This window comes from Oncorhynchus clarkii, chromosome 4 (assembly GCF_045791955.1).
Source record: "Oncorhynchus clarkii lewisi isolate Uvic-CL-2024 chromosome 4, UVic_Ocla_1.0, whole genome shotgun sequence".
NCBI lineage: Eukaryota > Metazoa > Chordata > Actinopteri > Salmoniformes > Salmonidae > Oncorhynchus > Oncorhynchus clarkii.
The window spans coordinates 27,232,919-27,251,956 of record NC_092150.1 but is presented as its reverse complement, the minus strand read 5'-3'; the positions used below and the strand labels follow the sequence as shown (position 1 = coordinate 27,251,956).

At 44.4% G+C, this 19,038-nt stretch overlaps 1 pseudogene; it reads right to left on the bottom strand.

Moving 5' to 3' along the window:
- Positions 1-19,038, bottom strand: part of LOC139406664 (dynamin-3-like) — a 40,700-nt pseudogene that overhangs the window by 17,727 nt on the left and 3,935 nt on the right.

The following is a 19,038-nucleotide window of genomic DNA, read 5'->3' as shown; positions in this document are numbered from 1 at the left end:
CTGGTACTGCTTGAGAGAGAGAGAGAGAGAGAGAGAGATCTGAGAGAGAGAGAAAGATCTGAGAGAGAGAGATATCTGAGAGAGAGAGAGAGAGAGAGAGGATTCCAATGGAGAAAAGAAATAGAGGAGAGATTGAAGAGAGGGAGGACAGACGGAGGAGTGGAGGTGAGTTTTGACAGAGATGAGTGGGAGAGAGGTATCTAGAGAAAGAGGGCGAGAGAGAGAGAGAGAAGGGGAGAGAAACTGCAGACCACTCCAAAGTTGATTCCCAAGGGTCCCATCAACCCATATATGGTGCCGCAGTCCCTCCCTCTCTCCCTTTTTTCGTTATGCCTTCCCTAAGTGCACTGGCAGATCCCCAGTGCTGAAAGTGAATGTGCCACGTCGAGGCTGGATACTCCGCTCGCTCGCTTGGACGCAGCCCCTCGGAACCCCGACACACACACACACAAGGACCTGACACACACTGGGCCGAGACGCGACCAGAACAAGACCCAGACCCATAGAAGAGGACAGCCAGTGTGTGTGCACATGTGTGAGTGTGACCCCTCACCCGTCACTCAGGACGAGAAAGGAGAGGAGACAATGAGAATCTTTTACCTAGTTTGTCAACCACATTTTGGACGGGTGAAAAACGAGATAAAAGAAAGGAATGAGAGAAGAAGGAAGATAAAACGTAGAGAGCAGAGGAGACATCTTTCTACTCCTCCACCTCCTTCAAAACTTTGCACAGATGAAAAAGGAAAGAGAAAGGAAGGAAGAGAAATAAAGGAGAGAGCGAGAGTCCTGTTCCGTCATCCCAGTGTTCAGACTACCTGTTCAGGGTCTTACTGGTGTACAGTAGTCTGCACATTGGTTAGACTGGGCAAGGAATTGCTTCCATCACTCTCTCTCAAACACACACACAAGCATATACACACACGCATGAGCACATTCACACTGGGGACAGATGTATGAGTTTCTTTGCTGGTTTGTCTTTCGCTGTCTGCTACTACATTGTTCTTTGTGTGTTTTGAAAGCCTAGAAGCCTGCTATATTTGTCAGTGGTCAGTACAATAGTTCATTGTGTGTGTGTGTGTGTGTGTGTGTGTGTGTGTGTGTGTGTGTGTGTGTGTGTGTGTGTGTGTGTGTGTGTGTGTGTGTGTGTGTGTGTCAGGCTGCTCATGGGGGATCACACATCAGAGCTGCTCTATCTGAAACAGCCTCTGCAGACTCATTGTGTGATATAGCAAGCAGGCCCAACACAGACACCTGTATGGTTGCTGTATGGGAATGTGTGTATTGCTGTATGGGAATGTGTGTGGATAGGAATGTGTGTATTGCTGTATGGGAATGTGTGTGGATAGTGTAGGGTGAGTGTATGGGTGTTGTATGGGAGCATGTGTGTGTATAGTTAATAGGGTGTGTGTGTGTGTGTGTGTGTGTGTGTGTGTGTGTGTGTGTGTGTGTGTGTGTGTGTGTGTGTGTGTGTGTGTGTGTGTGTGTGTGTGTGTGTGTGTGTGTGTGTGGTGTCTAGGGAGAGTGTGCATATATAGTGTTTAGGGGGAGTGTGTATGTGTGTGTGTGTGTTGTATGGGAGTGTTTGTATAGTAGTGAAAGGGGACAAATCCATAGTTACATATCGCAATGTATTTTTTTACAATATTATATTGATATTTTGACTCCAAATATCAATGCTTTTACTAGGTAGCGTTAGCTAACGCTATTCGGCTGTACCTGAGCCAAAACTCTGGTATTTTTTATCCTATAGCTTGTTCTCCATCTTCTTTATAAATACTGATACTTTATAATTGTTCAGCTCTTTTATTTCCGTGAGAGCAAAACTTTGTTTTCTCATGCTCTCTCTTGTCTCTCTGCAGCAGACATGGTGAGCAATATCAGATTGCAATAAAATAGAGAATCGTGGCAATTCATATCCTATCGGCACCTAAGTATCGTGCTAATATTGAATGGTGAGGTCCCTTGCAATTCCCAGCTCTAGTGCATAGGGTGAGTGTATGGGCGTAGGTCATCTGTTTTTCCTCAGGCTGCACATCGGGCCTCAGGCAGGGAGAGAGGGAGGGAGGAATGTACGTCTGGTTAGTGTTTTATATAAAGATTACACACTGTTTAGTGTGTGGAGATGAGTGTGTATCCATTATGTCTAGATGAAATGTACGGAGAGTAGAGTCTATACTTATTGTCTTGGTGTGTAGATTAGTAACCATTGTGTAGATTTAGAGAGCGTGAGCAGCAAATATGGGAGGGAGTTTGTGTGAGTGGGTATGGTTTGTGTATTTGTGTGTTTATGTGAGGAAAATAACTAAGTGTGACCATACTGTGGGGAGACATGATTGAATGAGATGGAGAAAAAGTAAGAGATCACAAGAGAGAGCGTGAGAGAGAGAGAAAGAAAGAGAGTCTAAAGTCTGGTGGTTTGGCTAGGTGATCAGTATTTGTGGAAGGCGGAGATGAGGGAGGAGATTGAGTTGTGAGTGGGAGTCTGGCGGGGAGAAGGGGGAGATGGAAGGGGGGAGAACAGGGAGGAGGGGGAGGTGTAGAAGCGGCCATGTGGGATTTCTCTGGATAGATGTTGGAAGCTAAGCGGGTGTTTGGACTAAACCTTGACTTCTCCAGCCAGGAATGTGTACAGGCCCAGAGAGACTGCCAACCATAGAGAGAGAGAGGGAGGGAAAGAGTGAGAGAAGGAAAGGGAAAAGGGGGGGGAATAGGAGGGATAAAGCAGGAAAAGGTAGGGAAAGAGAACGACAGAGGGAGGGAATTAGAGAAGGAAGAAAGAGAGGGAAAAGGGTGGGAGGGGAATGGGGAAAGAGAACTAGAAAACTTTGTGGAGAAAGTGGATAGAAACAGAGTAGGCTTTGCGAGAGAGAGGCTTGGCCTGGGTCTAACTCTGAGAGGAGTGTGTTTGTGGCCTACAGTGTTGTTGGGGCAGCATGGTGACATAGCTGTGATAGTAAGGATTATTTACTACAGTAGACCCCCCCCCCCCCCCCCCCCCCCACTGAGACAAACACACACACAGGGGCAAGGAGAGAGCACAGGCTTCCTACTGAACTAACAGTAGGGGAGGGTGGGGTAAGTTGAGTGGCTTTTTTGCATTCAGCATCACTCGGCCAAGGGAAATGTAGTATTCTTTCTAACAAAGATATCTACAAACTATATATTTCAGGATGTTTTGTATCCCTGGAGAATCAGAATTCATGTGAACATTACAGTTTTGAAAAAATAGCTTGTCAAAAAAAGTGGTCTCTTGGCACAACTTACCCCGGGGTTTGGGGTAAGTTGAGCCGTGGGACAGGGTAAATTAAGCCGTCTACAAATTTCTGTACCGAATGAAATATTACCTTTTTAAAACCATGTTTATCTTTATTTCCCAAACACAAATCAACACAATCACTTTTTTTGTATTTTAATAATTTTAAGCATATTTTCAGATAGGCTTAACACCTAAGAAACACTTTGTACTTTTTTGAAACATTTTTAATATAGTCCAGGCCCTGTTGTTACCTCATGTCCCAGTGGTAATGCCTTGCATAACACCTGCGAAGAAAACTCTTCCATTTTCTCATCTTGCCATTTGCTCAACTTACCTCAAGTCAAACATTGACTATATTAGCCCACACAGTGACAAGATGCACTGTTATGCTAGGTTTAAGACCTCATATTGAAGTTTATAGAGACCACAACTGGTGTATAGAAAAATCTTGATAGCATTTGGTTTAGATACAAGCATCATGAACCCTCTAACACAATAAATTCATTTGACTTGGTGAAAATCCATTTTCTTTGGACCTAACTTGCTGTGATAGCCCAACCCAACACTTTTTCCATGTGGTTTCTTCCTTCACAGCCTCCATGAAATGACGACCTCTTCCTAAATATTTGGTCAAATTATTCAATTTGTGTATGTTTTCCTAGAAACAAGGGTCGCTCAATGTATCTCTTTGGCTCAACTAACCCCACTCTCCCCTAGTCTAGAAAAAAGGTTGACATCTTTTGTCAGTCTACCCCGTTTCCATTTTGGAAAAGAAAGAGTTATGATGCTTATTTCACCAGATATTATCACACTTTTCCCAGCCTACCTGTAACTACACCGAGGTATAATCTGTGTAGTAAAGTCAAATATTGTAGTGGGTAATATTGTCAAAGAGAAGGCAGAGCAGAGCAGAGGGGTTGTGTTAACCTGGCACTAGAGCCTCCTGTACCAGCTAGGATACTAGTAGCTCTCCTTTCAGTAGTGCTGTCAGAGACACTGCTGCTAGAAGAGACTATGTTACTGAGATAATAGTTGGTTTCATACCCATGTCAGTGGACTGGGATTGGAGATAAGTGAATTATTAAGGAGGGGTGTGTGTATGTGTGTGTGTGTTGGTTTGGCTCCAGCTGTGTCAGAGTGAACTGCTCCAAATGCCTCAACTCCCAGAGGAGGAGGAGGAGGAGGGGGGGGGGGGGGGGGGGCAGGGGGAACAGTGGATGGAGAGAGGGAGGGAGGTATGGTAGGGAAAAGGGGGGCTTAGTTTAAGTAGTATTGGGCCAGCTCTGTACTTACATGTGTGCATTTGACACAAGTTACAGCCCAGCCCATCCCAAGACACACTGACACACACACACACACACACAGTCTGTGGACATCACGAGCAAGCAGTGATGTGCTAGGCTGAGAGAGAGTTGTGTTGTGTCTGCCTGTCTACACTTGCTGTGCAGACCTTCCTATCCTGTACAGCAGGCACAGACAGGCAGACAGATGGCAGCCGCCCCGACCAACCACATCGCACCTACAGCCTGACGGACAGCTCCCACAGCCAATCCCAGCCAGTACACCCCAGACTTCCTGCTTGACGATTATGATGAATGTAACCCTAGCTGCCCATGTCTTTTCTACTTTACCTGTATCCCACTCTACCTTCCCATACTGCATAAGACAGTAGTATTTGAAGGTATTTTGTACCAAACAGAAATGTGATTGTAATAAAGGAGTGTGTGTTGTTCTGCGGTACTCAGGTGTGTATTTTGTCCAGCCTCTACTAGTAGGCCTCAGTAGTAAAGCTTTAGCAGCTCCACTAGTCTCATCATCAGGCCGGATCAGTGACACTGTGCTCACCTTATCATCCTTGAACCAGGACAGGCTCTCAGCGGTCAGGACAAACCAGTACTCCTTGGTCCCACCCTTGATGATACTGATTGATGGTAAGCCAGCCCTTACGGATGACCTGTAGAGAGGGGTCAGCGGTCAGGGGCATGGAGAGGGACCGAGGGAGGTTAAGGTGGGAGGGGTTGAAGGGATAGTTCACTCAGATGACTAAATTACATCATCTCATGGATACAAAAACAGTAGGATTTGAACCCCTAATGTCAGCTAGCTACAATCGGAGTTTGTATGTCTACTTAGCTATAGCCTAGCATTAGCATCGTTAAAGCTAAAACAATGGGAGTGGGTAGAGTCATGTTAGCGTGCTGTAAATAGAGAAGCAAACATGTGGTCTGGGTGGACTATCCCTGTAATGCTCTGCTCGGCAGGCTGGCTCTAAGCCGGGGGGTTTAGAGATCGAGAGAGGCAGGTGTAAGTTCTGTGGAGCTGGAGAAAGAGAGAGATGGTGTGATGTATCTTACATATGGGTCACAGTGTGGGAGAGATACTGCATGCATAGGGATTGAGTGAGATACCGTAATGCATGCACAGAGATATCAGCTGTTGAGACAACAAGGATCAGTTAGAAAAGTGAAATGTCCTCTCACCTTGCCAGTCATTACATCACTAGTGGTATTTTCTGACAATGCCTTTAACACATTTCAATGACCAACACAAAACGACACACAAAGAGCATGATGGGAAAAAACACTAGAAATGATAAAGAAGACATGGAAGATACGGTATGGTAAAATACTACCAACAAATACAGAAAAACACAGCTGTTGAAGAACTGTGGGAGAGAGAAACTGTGAGCTCAGTGATAAGACTGGGTGAGGGAGAAACTGTGAGCTCAGTGATAAGACTGGGTGAGGGAGAAACTGTGAGCTCAGTGATAAGACTGGGTGAGGGAGAAACTGTGAGCTCAGTGATAAGACTGGGTGAGGGAGAAACTGTGAGCTCAGTGATAAGACTGGGTGAGGGAGAAACTGTGAGCTCAGTGATAAGACTGGGTGAGGGAGAAACTGTGAGCTCAGTGATAAGACTGGGTGAGGGAGAAACTGTGAGCTCAGTGATAAGACTGGGTGAGGGAGAAACTGTGAGCTCAGTGATAAGACTGGGTGAGGGTGAAACTATGAACTCAGTGATAAGACTGGGTGAGGGAGAAATGAGGAGGACAGGAAGACAAGAGGAAAGAAAAGACTGACAGCTAAAAAGAGAGATTTGGACAGAGGATGAAAGATTGAGGAGGAAGTGAGAGAAGGGGGGAATGGGGTGGCTGAAGATGGGTTATGGAGAGGTGGAGGGAGAGAAAGTGAGGAGATATGGAAGGATGAGATGGCAGAGAGAGGAGAGATGACCCACATCCTGTTTCACACACTGGAGACACACCAGGGCGGTGACACATGCGCACACACACACACCTTCATTTCTCCCTTGTGTAGCAGACCAGGGTCTGCGCTTGTGTTTAGTGAGTGACCAGACAGCTGGGCTTGGATCTGAGCCAAGTTTACAACTCAGCGTCATTTTGTGCTACTTACACACACACACTCACACACACGTACACACACACACACACACACAAAGGGAGTAGAGTGCAGCCAAAGGGAGTAGAGGCAAAGAGTGCAGCCTATGGAAAGGCGGTAGAAAAGAGAGCCATGGGGCTGTGGGTTTAAAGAGGATGGTGAACAGGACACGACCAGGGAGAGGTACAGTGCCCCAGTAGGAGTAGTGAGGGCTTAGCCTTACAGAGACTGGACTACTCATACTATTAGACTGGAGGGAGGAGGTTACACACCCTGGAACAGGAGACAGAAGAAAGAACAGGCAGGTTAGGATGGAGCTGACACATCGTCACTGTTTCCAGGCAGTTTCACCTGCTCCTTCTACATACAGTAAACGTCCTCGTCAGTTTCACCTGCTCCTTCTACATACAGTAAACGTCCTCGTCAGTTTCACCTGCTCCTTCTACATACAGTAAACGTCCTCGTCAGTTTCACCTGCTCCTTCTACATACAGTAAACGTCCTCGTCAGTTTCACCTGCTCCTTCTACATACAGTAAACGTCCTCGTCAGTTTCACCTGCTCCTTCTACATACAGTAAACATCCTCGTCAGTTTCACCTGCTCCTTCTACATCCAGTAAACGTCCTCGTCAGTTTCACCTGCTCCTTCTACATCCAGTAAACGTCCTCGTCAGTTTCACCTACTCCTTCTACATACAGTAAACGTCCTCGTCAGTTTCACCTGCTCCTTCTACATACAGTAAACGTCCTCGTCAGTTTCACCTGCTCCTTCTACATACAGTAAACGTCCTCGTCAGTTTCACCTGCTCCTTCTACATACAGTAAACGTCCTCGTCAGTTTCACCTACTCCTTCTACATACAGTAAACGTCCTCGTCAGTTTCACCTGCTCCTTCTACATACAGTAAACGTCCTCGTCAGTTTCACCTGCTCCTTCTACATACAGTAAACATCCTCGTCAGTTTCACCTGCTCCTTCTACATACAGTAAACGTCCTCGTCAGTTTCACCTACTCCTTCTACATACAGTAAATGTCCTCGTCAGTTTCACCTGCTCCTTCTACATACAGTAAACATCCACGTCAGCTGCCATTCCAGTCCAGTTGTAAACATTTGTTAAGTTCTCATAACACACATTTTAGAATTAGAGAGAAAAATCCAAGCCATTCATCACCTAAGATAAGGTCACTGAGCTGTGTGAAACTCACCTGGTTTCCTGCAGCGCTCTTCTTATTGATCTGAATACTGGGACAAACACACAGAAGCTTCTGATAGGCTAATTGACATCATTTGTCAAGGTATTGGAGTGGCCATCACAAGGCCCTGATCTCAACACACATATGATGACCAGAAGACATAGACAGTGAGAACTAACCAGGGAGAACGAAGCCAATGAGGTCCTCATGGTTAGTGTTGATGTAGGCCGACTGTACATTGATTAGCAGCAGGACCTGTACAGTGAATACACACAGTCACAATATTCTACCTATCTATAGGTGTGGGTGTGTGTGGCCTGGTCTTTAGCTCAACTCTCTCTGTACCGGATGTGTGTGGTCACAATTCTCTCCGTCTCCTCTCCTAGTCTGGGAAAGGAACATATGATAATGAGCAATGGTGTAAAGTACTTAGGTTAAAATAAGTATTTTTTTGTATATATATCTGTACTTTACTTTTTATATTTTTGATTACTTTTACTTCACTATATTCCTGAATAAAATAATGTCATTTTTACTCCATACAGTCTCCCTAAGACCCAAAAGTACTTGTTACATTTTTTTATGCTTAGCAGGACAAGAAAATTGTCCAATTCATGCACTAATCAAGAGAACATCCCTGATCATCCCTGCTGCCTCTGATCTGGCTGACTCACTAAACACAAATGCTTCATTTGTAAATTATGTAAAATAAATAAATGGTTTGTTTAATATAGGAATTTTAAATGAATTGTACTTTTACTTTTGATACTTAAGCATATTTTAGCAATTACATTTACTTTTGATACTTACAGTTGAGGTCAGAAGTTTACATACACTTAGGTTGGAGTCATTAATACTTGTTTTTCAACCACTCTACAAATTTATTGTTAACAAACTATAGTTTTGGCAAGTCGGTTAGGACATCTACTTTATGCATGACACAAGTCATTTTTACAACAATTGTTTACAGACAGATTATTTCACTTATAATTCACTGTATCACAATTCCAGTAGGTCAGAAGTTTACATCCACTAAGTTGACTGTGCCTTTAAACAGCTTGGAAAATTCCAGAAAATGATGTCATGGCTATAGAAGCTTCTGATAGGCTAATTGACATCATTTGTCAAGGTATTGGAGTGGCCATCACAAGGCCCTGATCTCAAGCCTATAGAACATGTGTGGGCAACTGAAAAAGCTTGTGAGAGCAAGGAGGCCTACAAACCTGACTTAGTTACACCAGCTCTATCAGGAGGAATGGGCCAAAATTCACCCAACTTATTGTGGGAAGCTTGTGGAAGGCAACCCGAAACGTTTGACCCAAGTTAAACAATTTAAAGGCAATGCTACCAAATACGAATTGAGTGTATGTAAACTTCTGACCCACTGGGAATGTGATGAAAGAAAGAAAAGCTGAAATAAATCATTCTATCTACTATTATTCTGACATCTCACATTCTTAAAAGAAAGTGGTGATCCTAACTGACCTAAGACGATATTTTTACTAGGATTAAATGTCAGGAAATGTACTTGGCTAAGGTGTATGTAAACTTCAGACTTCAGCTGTATATTTAAAACCAAATACTTTTAAGACTTTTACTCAAGTAGTATTTTACTGGGTGACTTTCACTTTTACTTGAGTCATTTTCTATTAAGGTATCTTTACTTTTACTCAAGTATGACTATTGGGTACTTTTTCCACCACTGATGATGAGTTTCTGACTTACATGTACACAAGCACGCACACAGACACAGCAGTGGGTACATTGGTGGTGCATCAGCGCACAGTGGTGATCAGCTTCTGGAGGACCATGTCCACACATTTAATACAGGGATCGTTCAGCTTGACTATCTGTCTCTTCATTATGGCCTCAAACGCCTGGTCTGGGGTAAACAAACCTGTCCTAGAGACACAAATAGAGAGAGAGGGGGAGGGATAAAGAGAGAGAGGGAGATAGCGAGAGAGAGAGGGGGACAGAGAGCAAGAGAAATGGGAGTGGTGACAGGTCAAATAGACAGAGAACCACGACTAAATAAGCACATACAGGTAACCCCTCTGACACAAACTCACCTGATGCCGTGGATGTTCTTGATAACATAGCTGATCTCCCGTCGCAACTCCCTCTCATCAGATTCCATCTAAGGACACACACACACATACAATAAGAGGACACACACACACACACACTGAGGAAAAGAGTGGAGACTCACACAGAGACTCCAAGCCTGACCGTGACCAGTTCGAAGTGGAAGCGTTCGTGGAAGATGCGATTGAACTTGGCTCCTCCATACAGTTCTATAGGTGTCCACGTGGTCACCTAAACCCTCGATACGCTTCTCAAAGTCTGCTGCAAACTGCTGCACCAGCCTGTACACACGCTTAATACACACTGCTAACTTTGTTTTCTAGTGTGTGTGTGTGTGTGTGTGTGTGTGTGTGTGTGTGTGTGTGTGTGTGTGTGTGTGTGTGTGTGTGTGTGTGTGTGTGTGTGTGTGTGTGTGTGTGTGTGTGTGCGCGTGTGTGTGTGTGTGAACTGACAGTAGCGGGGACTTGGTCTTGCGTGCGGGGTCATCAGCTCTGTAGTGTTTGAACCTCTTAGCCTCTTTATCCAGCGGTAGGAGCTGGCTCTGGAGACGACTGCAGAACGCTTTTAGACTGTCTCGGATGTGGTTGGTCAGTTGCTGCACACACACCCAGAAAGAAACATCTAATTTGATCTCTGGCTAGTTTCAAAAGATATCCACATGGTGTGTGTGGGTGTGTGTTTGTGTACCTGGTTGAGGACTCTCTTCAGAGGCGCGGTACCCATGCTGTCAACCATGTGTCTGTATGCAGGGTGAGACAGGAAGAACTCTTCAGATGCGCGGTACCCATGCTGTCAACCATGTGTCTGTATGCAGGGTGAGACAGGAAGAACTCTTCAGATGCGCGGTACCCATGCTGTCAACCATGTGTCTGTATGCAAAGTGAGACAGGAAGAACTCTTCAGAGGTGCGGTACCCATGCTGTCAACCATGTGTCTGTACGCAGGGTGAGACAGGAAGAACTCTTCAGAGGCGCGGTACCCATGCTGTCAACCATGTGTCTGTATGCAGGGTGAGACAGGAAGAACTTCCTCTCTCCAGCCAGAGCTGCCTTAATGTCCTTCCTCTCATCAATGTCCTTCTGACTACGATTCACCACCCCAATGTAACCTGGAGAGGAGAGAAGAGCAGAGGAGCAGAGTGGATGAGTAAAAAGGTGTGTAAGCTGTGTCTCCATGAGTTACAATCCAATACATCTCTGGAGGGCAGCATTCAGATTCAGAAGGTCCTCTGATTTCAGCAGGCCAGCAGATGTTTCATTCAGGCAGCTCAAATCTAATCTCTCTACTGTCACAGCAGCACTAACAGTAGGCTCCATGTCTAATGCATTACCTCTGAAGGAGCAAGCATGACGGACCTGGCACAGCTTTACCCAGCCTAGACCCAGACCCGAGCACACATACACACACTATCCCAGGGCAGGCTGGCACTGATTGTAATACTGTAACACAACCCCATGAGCTCAGCATGGCAGTAGGATATCAAGCCTCCATTTCAACACTTACCTCAGCACAGCCTGGTCACTGGTGATGTTATGGGAACAGTATGGGAACATTAAGGGGCTGTTATGGGAACAGTATGGGAACATTAAGGGGTTGTTATGGGGACAGTATGGGGACATTAAGGGGATGTTATGGGAACAGTATGGGAGCATTAAGCGGTTGTTATGGGGACAGTATGGGGACATTAAGGGGTTGTTATGGGAACAGTATGGGAACATTAAGGGGATGTTATGGGAACAGTATGGGAACATTAAGGGGATGTTATGGGAACAGTATGGGAACATTAAGGGGATGTTATGGGAACAGTATGGGAACATTAAGGGGATGTTATGGGAACATTAAGGGGATGTTATGGGAACAGTATGGGAACATTAAGGGGTTGTTATGGGAACAGTATGGGAACATTAAGGGGATGTTATGGGAACAGTATGGGAACATTAAGGGGATGTTATGGGAACAGTATGGGAACATTAAGGGGATGTTATGGAAACAGTATGGGAACATTAAGGGGATGTTATGGGAACATTAAGGGGATGTTATGGGAACAGTATGGGAACATTAAGGGGTTGTTATGGGAACAGTATGGGAACATTAAGGGGATGTTATGGGAACAGTATGGGAACATTAAGGGGATGCTATGGGAACAGTATGGGAACATTAAGGGGATGTTATGGGAACAGTATGGAAACATTAAGGGGTTGTTATGGGAACAGTATGGGAACATTAAGGGGATGTTATGGGAACAGTATGGGAACATTAAGGGGTTGTTATGGGGACAGTATGGGGACATTAAGGGGTTGTTATGGGAACAGTACGGGAACATTAAGGGGATGTTATGGGAACAGTATGGGAACATTAAGGGGATGTTATGGGAACAGTATGGGAACATTAAGGGGATGTTATGGGAACAGTATGGGAACATTAAGGGGATGTTATGGGAACATTAAGGGGATGTTATGGGAACAGTATGGGGACGTTATGACAACATAATGGAGATGTTATGGGAATGTTACAGTGATGTTATGGAACCATCATGGGGACGTTGTGGGGATTGTTACGAAACCAATAACTAGCCTACTGATTTTGATGCACTTGTTATGTCTACTAGGGGTCTTATGCCGAGCTACATGCTCTGTCAGCTGATTTGATGTGTGCATAAATGTGAGAAATAAGCATATGCGACCAGGTGTTGAATGTACATGTACCCAGGAGACTTTAGGTCCATGGACCGCTCAATAATGTTTCCCATAATCAGACAGTCCAAGTAGATTAGTATTCATACATTCATGAAGACAAAATAAACATTTCCAAAAAACAAACGACAGAAAGACACGCCCAACTAAAGAGGTTAACGAACACAAAGAAAGAAACAAAGGCTGGCTGAGAGGCTTCTGCCCTCCTCTCACACTGAGTCACAATCCTCTACATCGCTTGGCCTGAGGAATTATCAAGGCTTCCTGGCAGAGCACAATCACCTGACCTGGTTGGTGCTGCCACCTGGGGATGGAGTGTGGAAGTGTAGTGTATTGTAGCGTGTATGCTTCTTACACTAACCTACCTAACCCAGAGAGTTGGGCCCATGCGGTTTATGTATGAACACTCCTTGTGCCACTTTCTCCTCCATAGCCGTTGCTAAGTGATAATTGGTGCTTCTGTGTTGTGCTGTTGATTTCTGCTAGTTTTTAAAACCTATGAAAGTGTCCAGTGAAAACATAGATGCAATTTGTTGACACCACAACACAGCACAGAATTGGATACACGTTATCCCGAATGCTAATGAATAAATAGTCTGTTAAATTCGCTGCTCTGTTCGGCTTGTTTACAGCAGGTCATTTCATAGGGAGTTGTTGGAGGGGCTCTCGTATTGTTACATCACCAACATTTTGAGAATAAACGTGCTAACATGGCGGCCGTTCTAAAACCTGTCCCAACTCTCTTAATAGCTGGCTCTGACCTAACTTATTCCATAACAGGGATTTTATGGGAACATTATGGGGACATTATGAGAATGTTATGGGAACATTATCTCTACACACACACACACACACACGCACACACGCACACACGCACACACGCACACACGTACGTAGTGGCAGTAGCCTGTTCTCGAGTATGTGCTGGGCATCTGTTCCCTCGTCCATCAGATCTAATTTAGTGATCCCCCTGTGGTCCGCTGGCCTGGTGGAAAACTATGACAAAGAAAGGAAGATAGTACCTCTCATCATGTAGTCAACTGATACTCCAATGTAGTGATTATTTGGACCATTTGGCAATGTTCTGGAGAGACGTTATGTCCCTGTTTTGTCTCACCTTGAGGGTCGACGTCCTTGGCCAGTTTGAGCGCCTCAGAGTTGGCCAGGCCCATGTTAGCTGGAGTAACAGCCAGGACCAGGCAGTTGTCTCTACAGATAAACTGCATGATCATGTCCCTCTCCTGCAGGAACAAATACAATACAACTTTATTGATGAAGGAAGGATTGTAATATTATAATAAATGTTTGATGTGTCTGACCTGGTACTCTATATCAGTAGGCTGATCTCCTACAGGTACCTTGGTCATGCCAGGTAGATCTACCAGGGTCAGGTTCAACACTATCAAAGGATAGACAGACATATTTACAAAGTTTTCACTTGCTGTTTTTCATGCATTTAAGCATCTGGTTTGGGTTGAGCTATAGGGTGTGTCCCCTTCTGAGGATCGTGTAAGAGTAGTACACTGTGGTGTGTGTGTTGTGTACCGTGAGGGGAATAGACTCGTAGGTTGATGGGGACAGGAGAGAACCCTTATTGGTTCCAGTCAGTCTCACGGTCTCTGCTTCGATCTCCTGACAAACCTCCTGAAAATCTTTCCCTTACAGTGCAGGAACTCAGCATATAGAAAGAGAGAAAGAGAAAGAGATAGAGAGAGAGAAGACGCAGAGAAGACGCCGTGGGTCAATGCCCATTTCCCACAGACCTCAAATACAGTATCCCCATCGTCTTCGGTAACATACATCAGTCAGATATCTAGTCTTGTTTGTATATATGATATGATTTATGTTACCCATATCACTGCTTTCTACACAGATAACAAAACCTGGAGCTGATGGGAACAGACTGGTACTGTGTGTCTCCTATAGTTGTGTATATTTAACAGCATTCCAACGTTGTACCTGCTTACAGACAGACTCTGCCCCCTGGCGGGGAGAGTCACACCTACATACAGCAGTATATTGAGATGTTCAGGTTCAAATACAATGCAGGGTCCAATGTGAACTTTTTCCTTTCACTGACCCGCTTGGCCAGAAGTCTACTGTCCCAAACAGGATTTCTACTGGTGTAGTTAATAAGTGCATTAGAATCATGCAGGGCCTATAGGTTAGCATGCTGTCTCTCTATATTCATCAATTAATAGGCCACATTTGGTATTTAGTGCCTAAAAAAGCTGTGTAATATCTTTTAGAATGTAAGTCATTACTATATTCTTTGGAATTGCATTTTACGTCCCAAAATAGGGCGTTGCCTCTTTAAGACAACTTCTCAACAGTAGCCAAGATGAATGTTAGGTGTCTTTTTGTAGACTTTTTGTAGACTATCAACAGTAGATGTCTTTAGATGTTGCTTCAATATATCCACATCATTTTTCATCTCATGATGCCATCTATGTTGTGAAGTGCACCAGTCCCTCTTGCAGCAAAGCACAACATGAATCTGCCACCCCCATGCTTCATGGTTGGGATGGTGTTCTTCGGCTTGCAAGCCTCCACCTTTTACCTCCAAACATAATGATGGTCATTATGGCCAAAACAGTTCTATTTTTGTTTCATCAGACCAGAGGACATTTCTCAAAAAAGTACAATCTTAGTTGCAAACCGTAGTCTGGCTTTTTTATGGCAGTTTTGGAGCTGTGGCTTCTTCCTTGCTGAGCGGCCTTTCAGGTTTTGACGATATAGGACTCATTTTACTGTGGATATAGATACTTTTGTACCTGTTTCCTCCAGCATCTTCACAAGGTCCTTTGCTGTTGTTCTGGGATTGATTTGCACTTTCCTCACCAAAGTACGTTCATCTCTAGGAGACAGAACGCGTCTCCTTCCTGAGCAGTATGAGGGCTGCCTGGTCCCATGGTGTTTATACTTGCGTACTATTGTTTGTACACATGAACGTGGTACCTTAAGGCATTTGGAAATTGCTCCCAAGGATGAACCAGACTTGTGGAGGTCTACAATTTTTTTCTGAGGTCTTGGCTGATTTCTTTTGATTTTCCCATGATGTCAAGCAAAGAGGCACTGAGTTTGAAGGTGGGCCTTGAAATACATACACAGGTACACCTCCAATTGACAGAAATGATGTCAATTAGCCTATCAGAAGCTTCTAAAGCCATGACATCATTTTCTGGAATTTACCAAGCTGCTTAAAGTCACAGTCAACTTAGTGTACGCAAACTTCTGACCCACTGGAATTGTGATACAGTGAATTATAAGTGAAATAATGAGTCTGTAAACATTTTTTTGAAAAATTACTTTTGTCATGCACAGTAGATGTCTTAACCGACTTGCTAAAACTATAGTTTGTTAACAAGACATGTGTGGAGTGGAGTGTGTGTGTAGAGATAATGTTCCCATAACGTTCTCATAATGTCCCCATAATGTTCCCATAAAATCCCAGCTTCACCTAGAGTGCTTTCCAAAAGTCTTGAAGGAGTTCCCACATATGCTGAGCGTTGTGTTGGCATTCTCTGTTGGCTGCTTTTCCCTCACTCTGAGATCCAACTCATAGTTGCTAGTTGGTGACTGATATGGAAGGAATTCCATTTCTTCCCCTTATGAGAGTAAGAGGTTATGAGACTGGGTGATCATCATCCTCCTAGCATATATATATATATATATATATATATATATATATATATATATATATATATATACAGTACCAGTCAAAAGTTCGGACACACTTACTCATTCAAGGGTTTTTCTTTATTTTTACTACATTGCAGAATAATAGTGAAGACATAAAAACTAGCACATGGAAACACATAGTAACCAAAAAAGTGTTAAACAAATCAAAATAGATTTTAGAATCTTCAAAGTCGTCACCCTTTGCCTTAATGACAGCTTTGCACACTCTTGGCATTCTCAACCAGCTTCATGAGGAATTATTTTCCAACAGTCTTGAAGGAGTTTCCACATACGGTCTAACTGATCCCAAACCATCTCAATTGGGTTGAGGTCGGGTGATTGTGGCGGCCAGGTCATCTGATGCAGCCCTCCATCGCTCTCCTTCTTGCTCAAATAGCCCTTACACAGCATGGAGGTGTGTTTTGGGTCATTGTCCTTCTGAAAAACAAATGATAGTCCCACTAAGCGCAAACCAGATGGGATGGCGTATCGCTGAAGAATGCTGTGGAAGTCATGCTGGTTAAGTGTGCCTTGAATTCTAAATGAATTACCAACAGTGTCACCAAACAAAACACCCCCACACCATCACACCTCCTCCTCCATGCTTCACGGTGGGAACCACACATGCAGAGATCATCTGTTCACTTACTCTGCGTCTCACAGAGGCACGGCAGATGGAACCAAAAATCTCAAATTTGGATTCATCAGACCAAAGGACAGATTTCCACCGGTCTAATGTGTTTCTTGACCCAAGCAAGTCCTTCTTCTTATTGGTGTCCTTTAGTAGTGGTTTCTTTGCAGCAATTCGACCATGAAGGCTGTCTCTGAACAGTTGATGTTGAGATGTGTCTGTTACTTGAACTCTGTGAAGCATTTATTTGGACTGTAATCTGAGGTGCAGTTAACTCTAATGAACTTATCCTCTGCAGCAGAGGTAACTCTGGGTCCTCATGAGAGCCAGTTTCATCATAGCGCTTGATGGTTTTTGCGACTGCATTTGAAGAAACGTTAAAGGTTCTTGAAATTTTCCAGATTAACTGATCTTCATGTCTTAAAGTAATGATGGACTGTCATTTCTCTTTGTTTATTTGAGCTGTTCTTGCCTTAATATGGACTTGGTCTTTTACCACCCCTACTGTACCTGTATACCACCCCTACTGTCACAACACAACTGATTGGCTGAAATGCATTAAGGAGGAAAGGAATTCCACAAATGAACTTTTAACAAGGCACACCTGTTAATTGAAATGCAAAATTATTCAGCCCGCTTAAGTTAATACTTTGTAGCGCCAACTTTTGCTGCGATTACAGCTGTAAGTAAGTCGCTCCACTACATCCCTGTCGATGTGAATGGAGGCATGCTCGGTCCTCTGTTTCCTGTAGTCCACGATCAGCTTCTTTGTCTTGCTGACGTTGAGGGAGTGTCCTGGCAGTGTGACCTCCTGCCTATAGTCTCATCGTTGCCGTGATCAGGCTTACCACCGTTGTGTTGTCGGTAAACTTAATGATGGTGTTGGGGTCGTGAGCGGCCATGTAATCGTGGGTGAACAGGGAGTAAAGGAGGGGACTAAGCACGCACCCCTGAGGCACCCCCGTGTTGAGGGTCAGCGTGGCGGATGTGTTGTTCCCTACCCTCACCACCTGGGGGTGTCCCGTCAGGACATCCAGGATCCAATGCAGAGGGAGGTGTTCAGTCCCAGGGTCTTGGAGGTCACTGTGGTGTTGAACGTTGAGTCGATGAACAGTATTCTCACATAGGTGTTCCTTTTGTGCAGGTGGCAATGGTTAATGTTGTGTGCAATAAAGATTGCGTTATCTGTGGATCTGTTCCTCTAGTAACCTTGTGTCACTAGGCAGCTCATTGCTGGGTTTCCCTTTGTAATCCATGATAGTTTGCAAGCCCTGCCACATCCGACAAGCGTCAGAGCCCGTGTAGTAGGATTTGATCTTAGTCCTGTAAATGCCTGTTTGATAGTCCGTCGAAGGGTGTAGAGGGATTTATTATAATGTGTCCCGCTACTTGAAAGCGGCAGCTCTACCCTTAACTCAGTGCAGATGTTGCTTGTAATCCCTGGCTTCTGGTTGGGATATGTACGTATGGTCACTGTGGGGACGATATCATCAATGCACTTATTAATGAAGCCGGTAAACTCCTCAATGCCATCAGATAATTCCCGGAACACATTCCAGTCACTGATAGCGAAAAAGTCCTGTAGCGCAGCATCCCCTTCATCGGACCACTTCTGTATTGAGCGCATCACTGGTACTTCCTGTTTTTGCTTATAAGTAGGAATCAGGAGGATAGAGTTATGGTCAGATTTTTCCAAATGGAGGGTGAGCGAGAGCTTTGATATGTCTCTGTGTGTGGAGTAAAGTTGATTTAGAGTTTCTTCACCTCTATTTGCACAGGTGACATGCTGGTAGAAATTAGGTCGGATTTCAGTTTTCCTGCATTAAAAATAACAGTCACTAGGAGCGTCGCCTCTGGGTGAGCATTTCCTACTTTGCTTACGGCCCTATACAGCTTGTTGAGTGCGCTCTTAGTGTCAGGATCGGTTTGTGGTGGTAAGTAGACAGCTACGAAAAATATAGATTCAAACTCTCTTGGTAAATAGCATGGTCTACACCTTTAATGAGGTGAGCAGACCCTCGAGACTTCCTTAATTAGAGATTGCACACCAGCTGTTGTTAACAAAGAAATATAGGATATTACAGTTCTTCAGATCACGTGA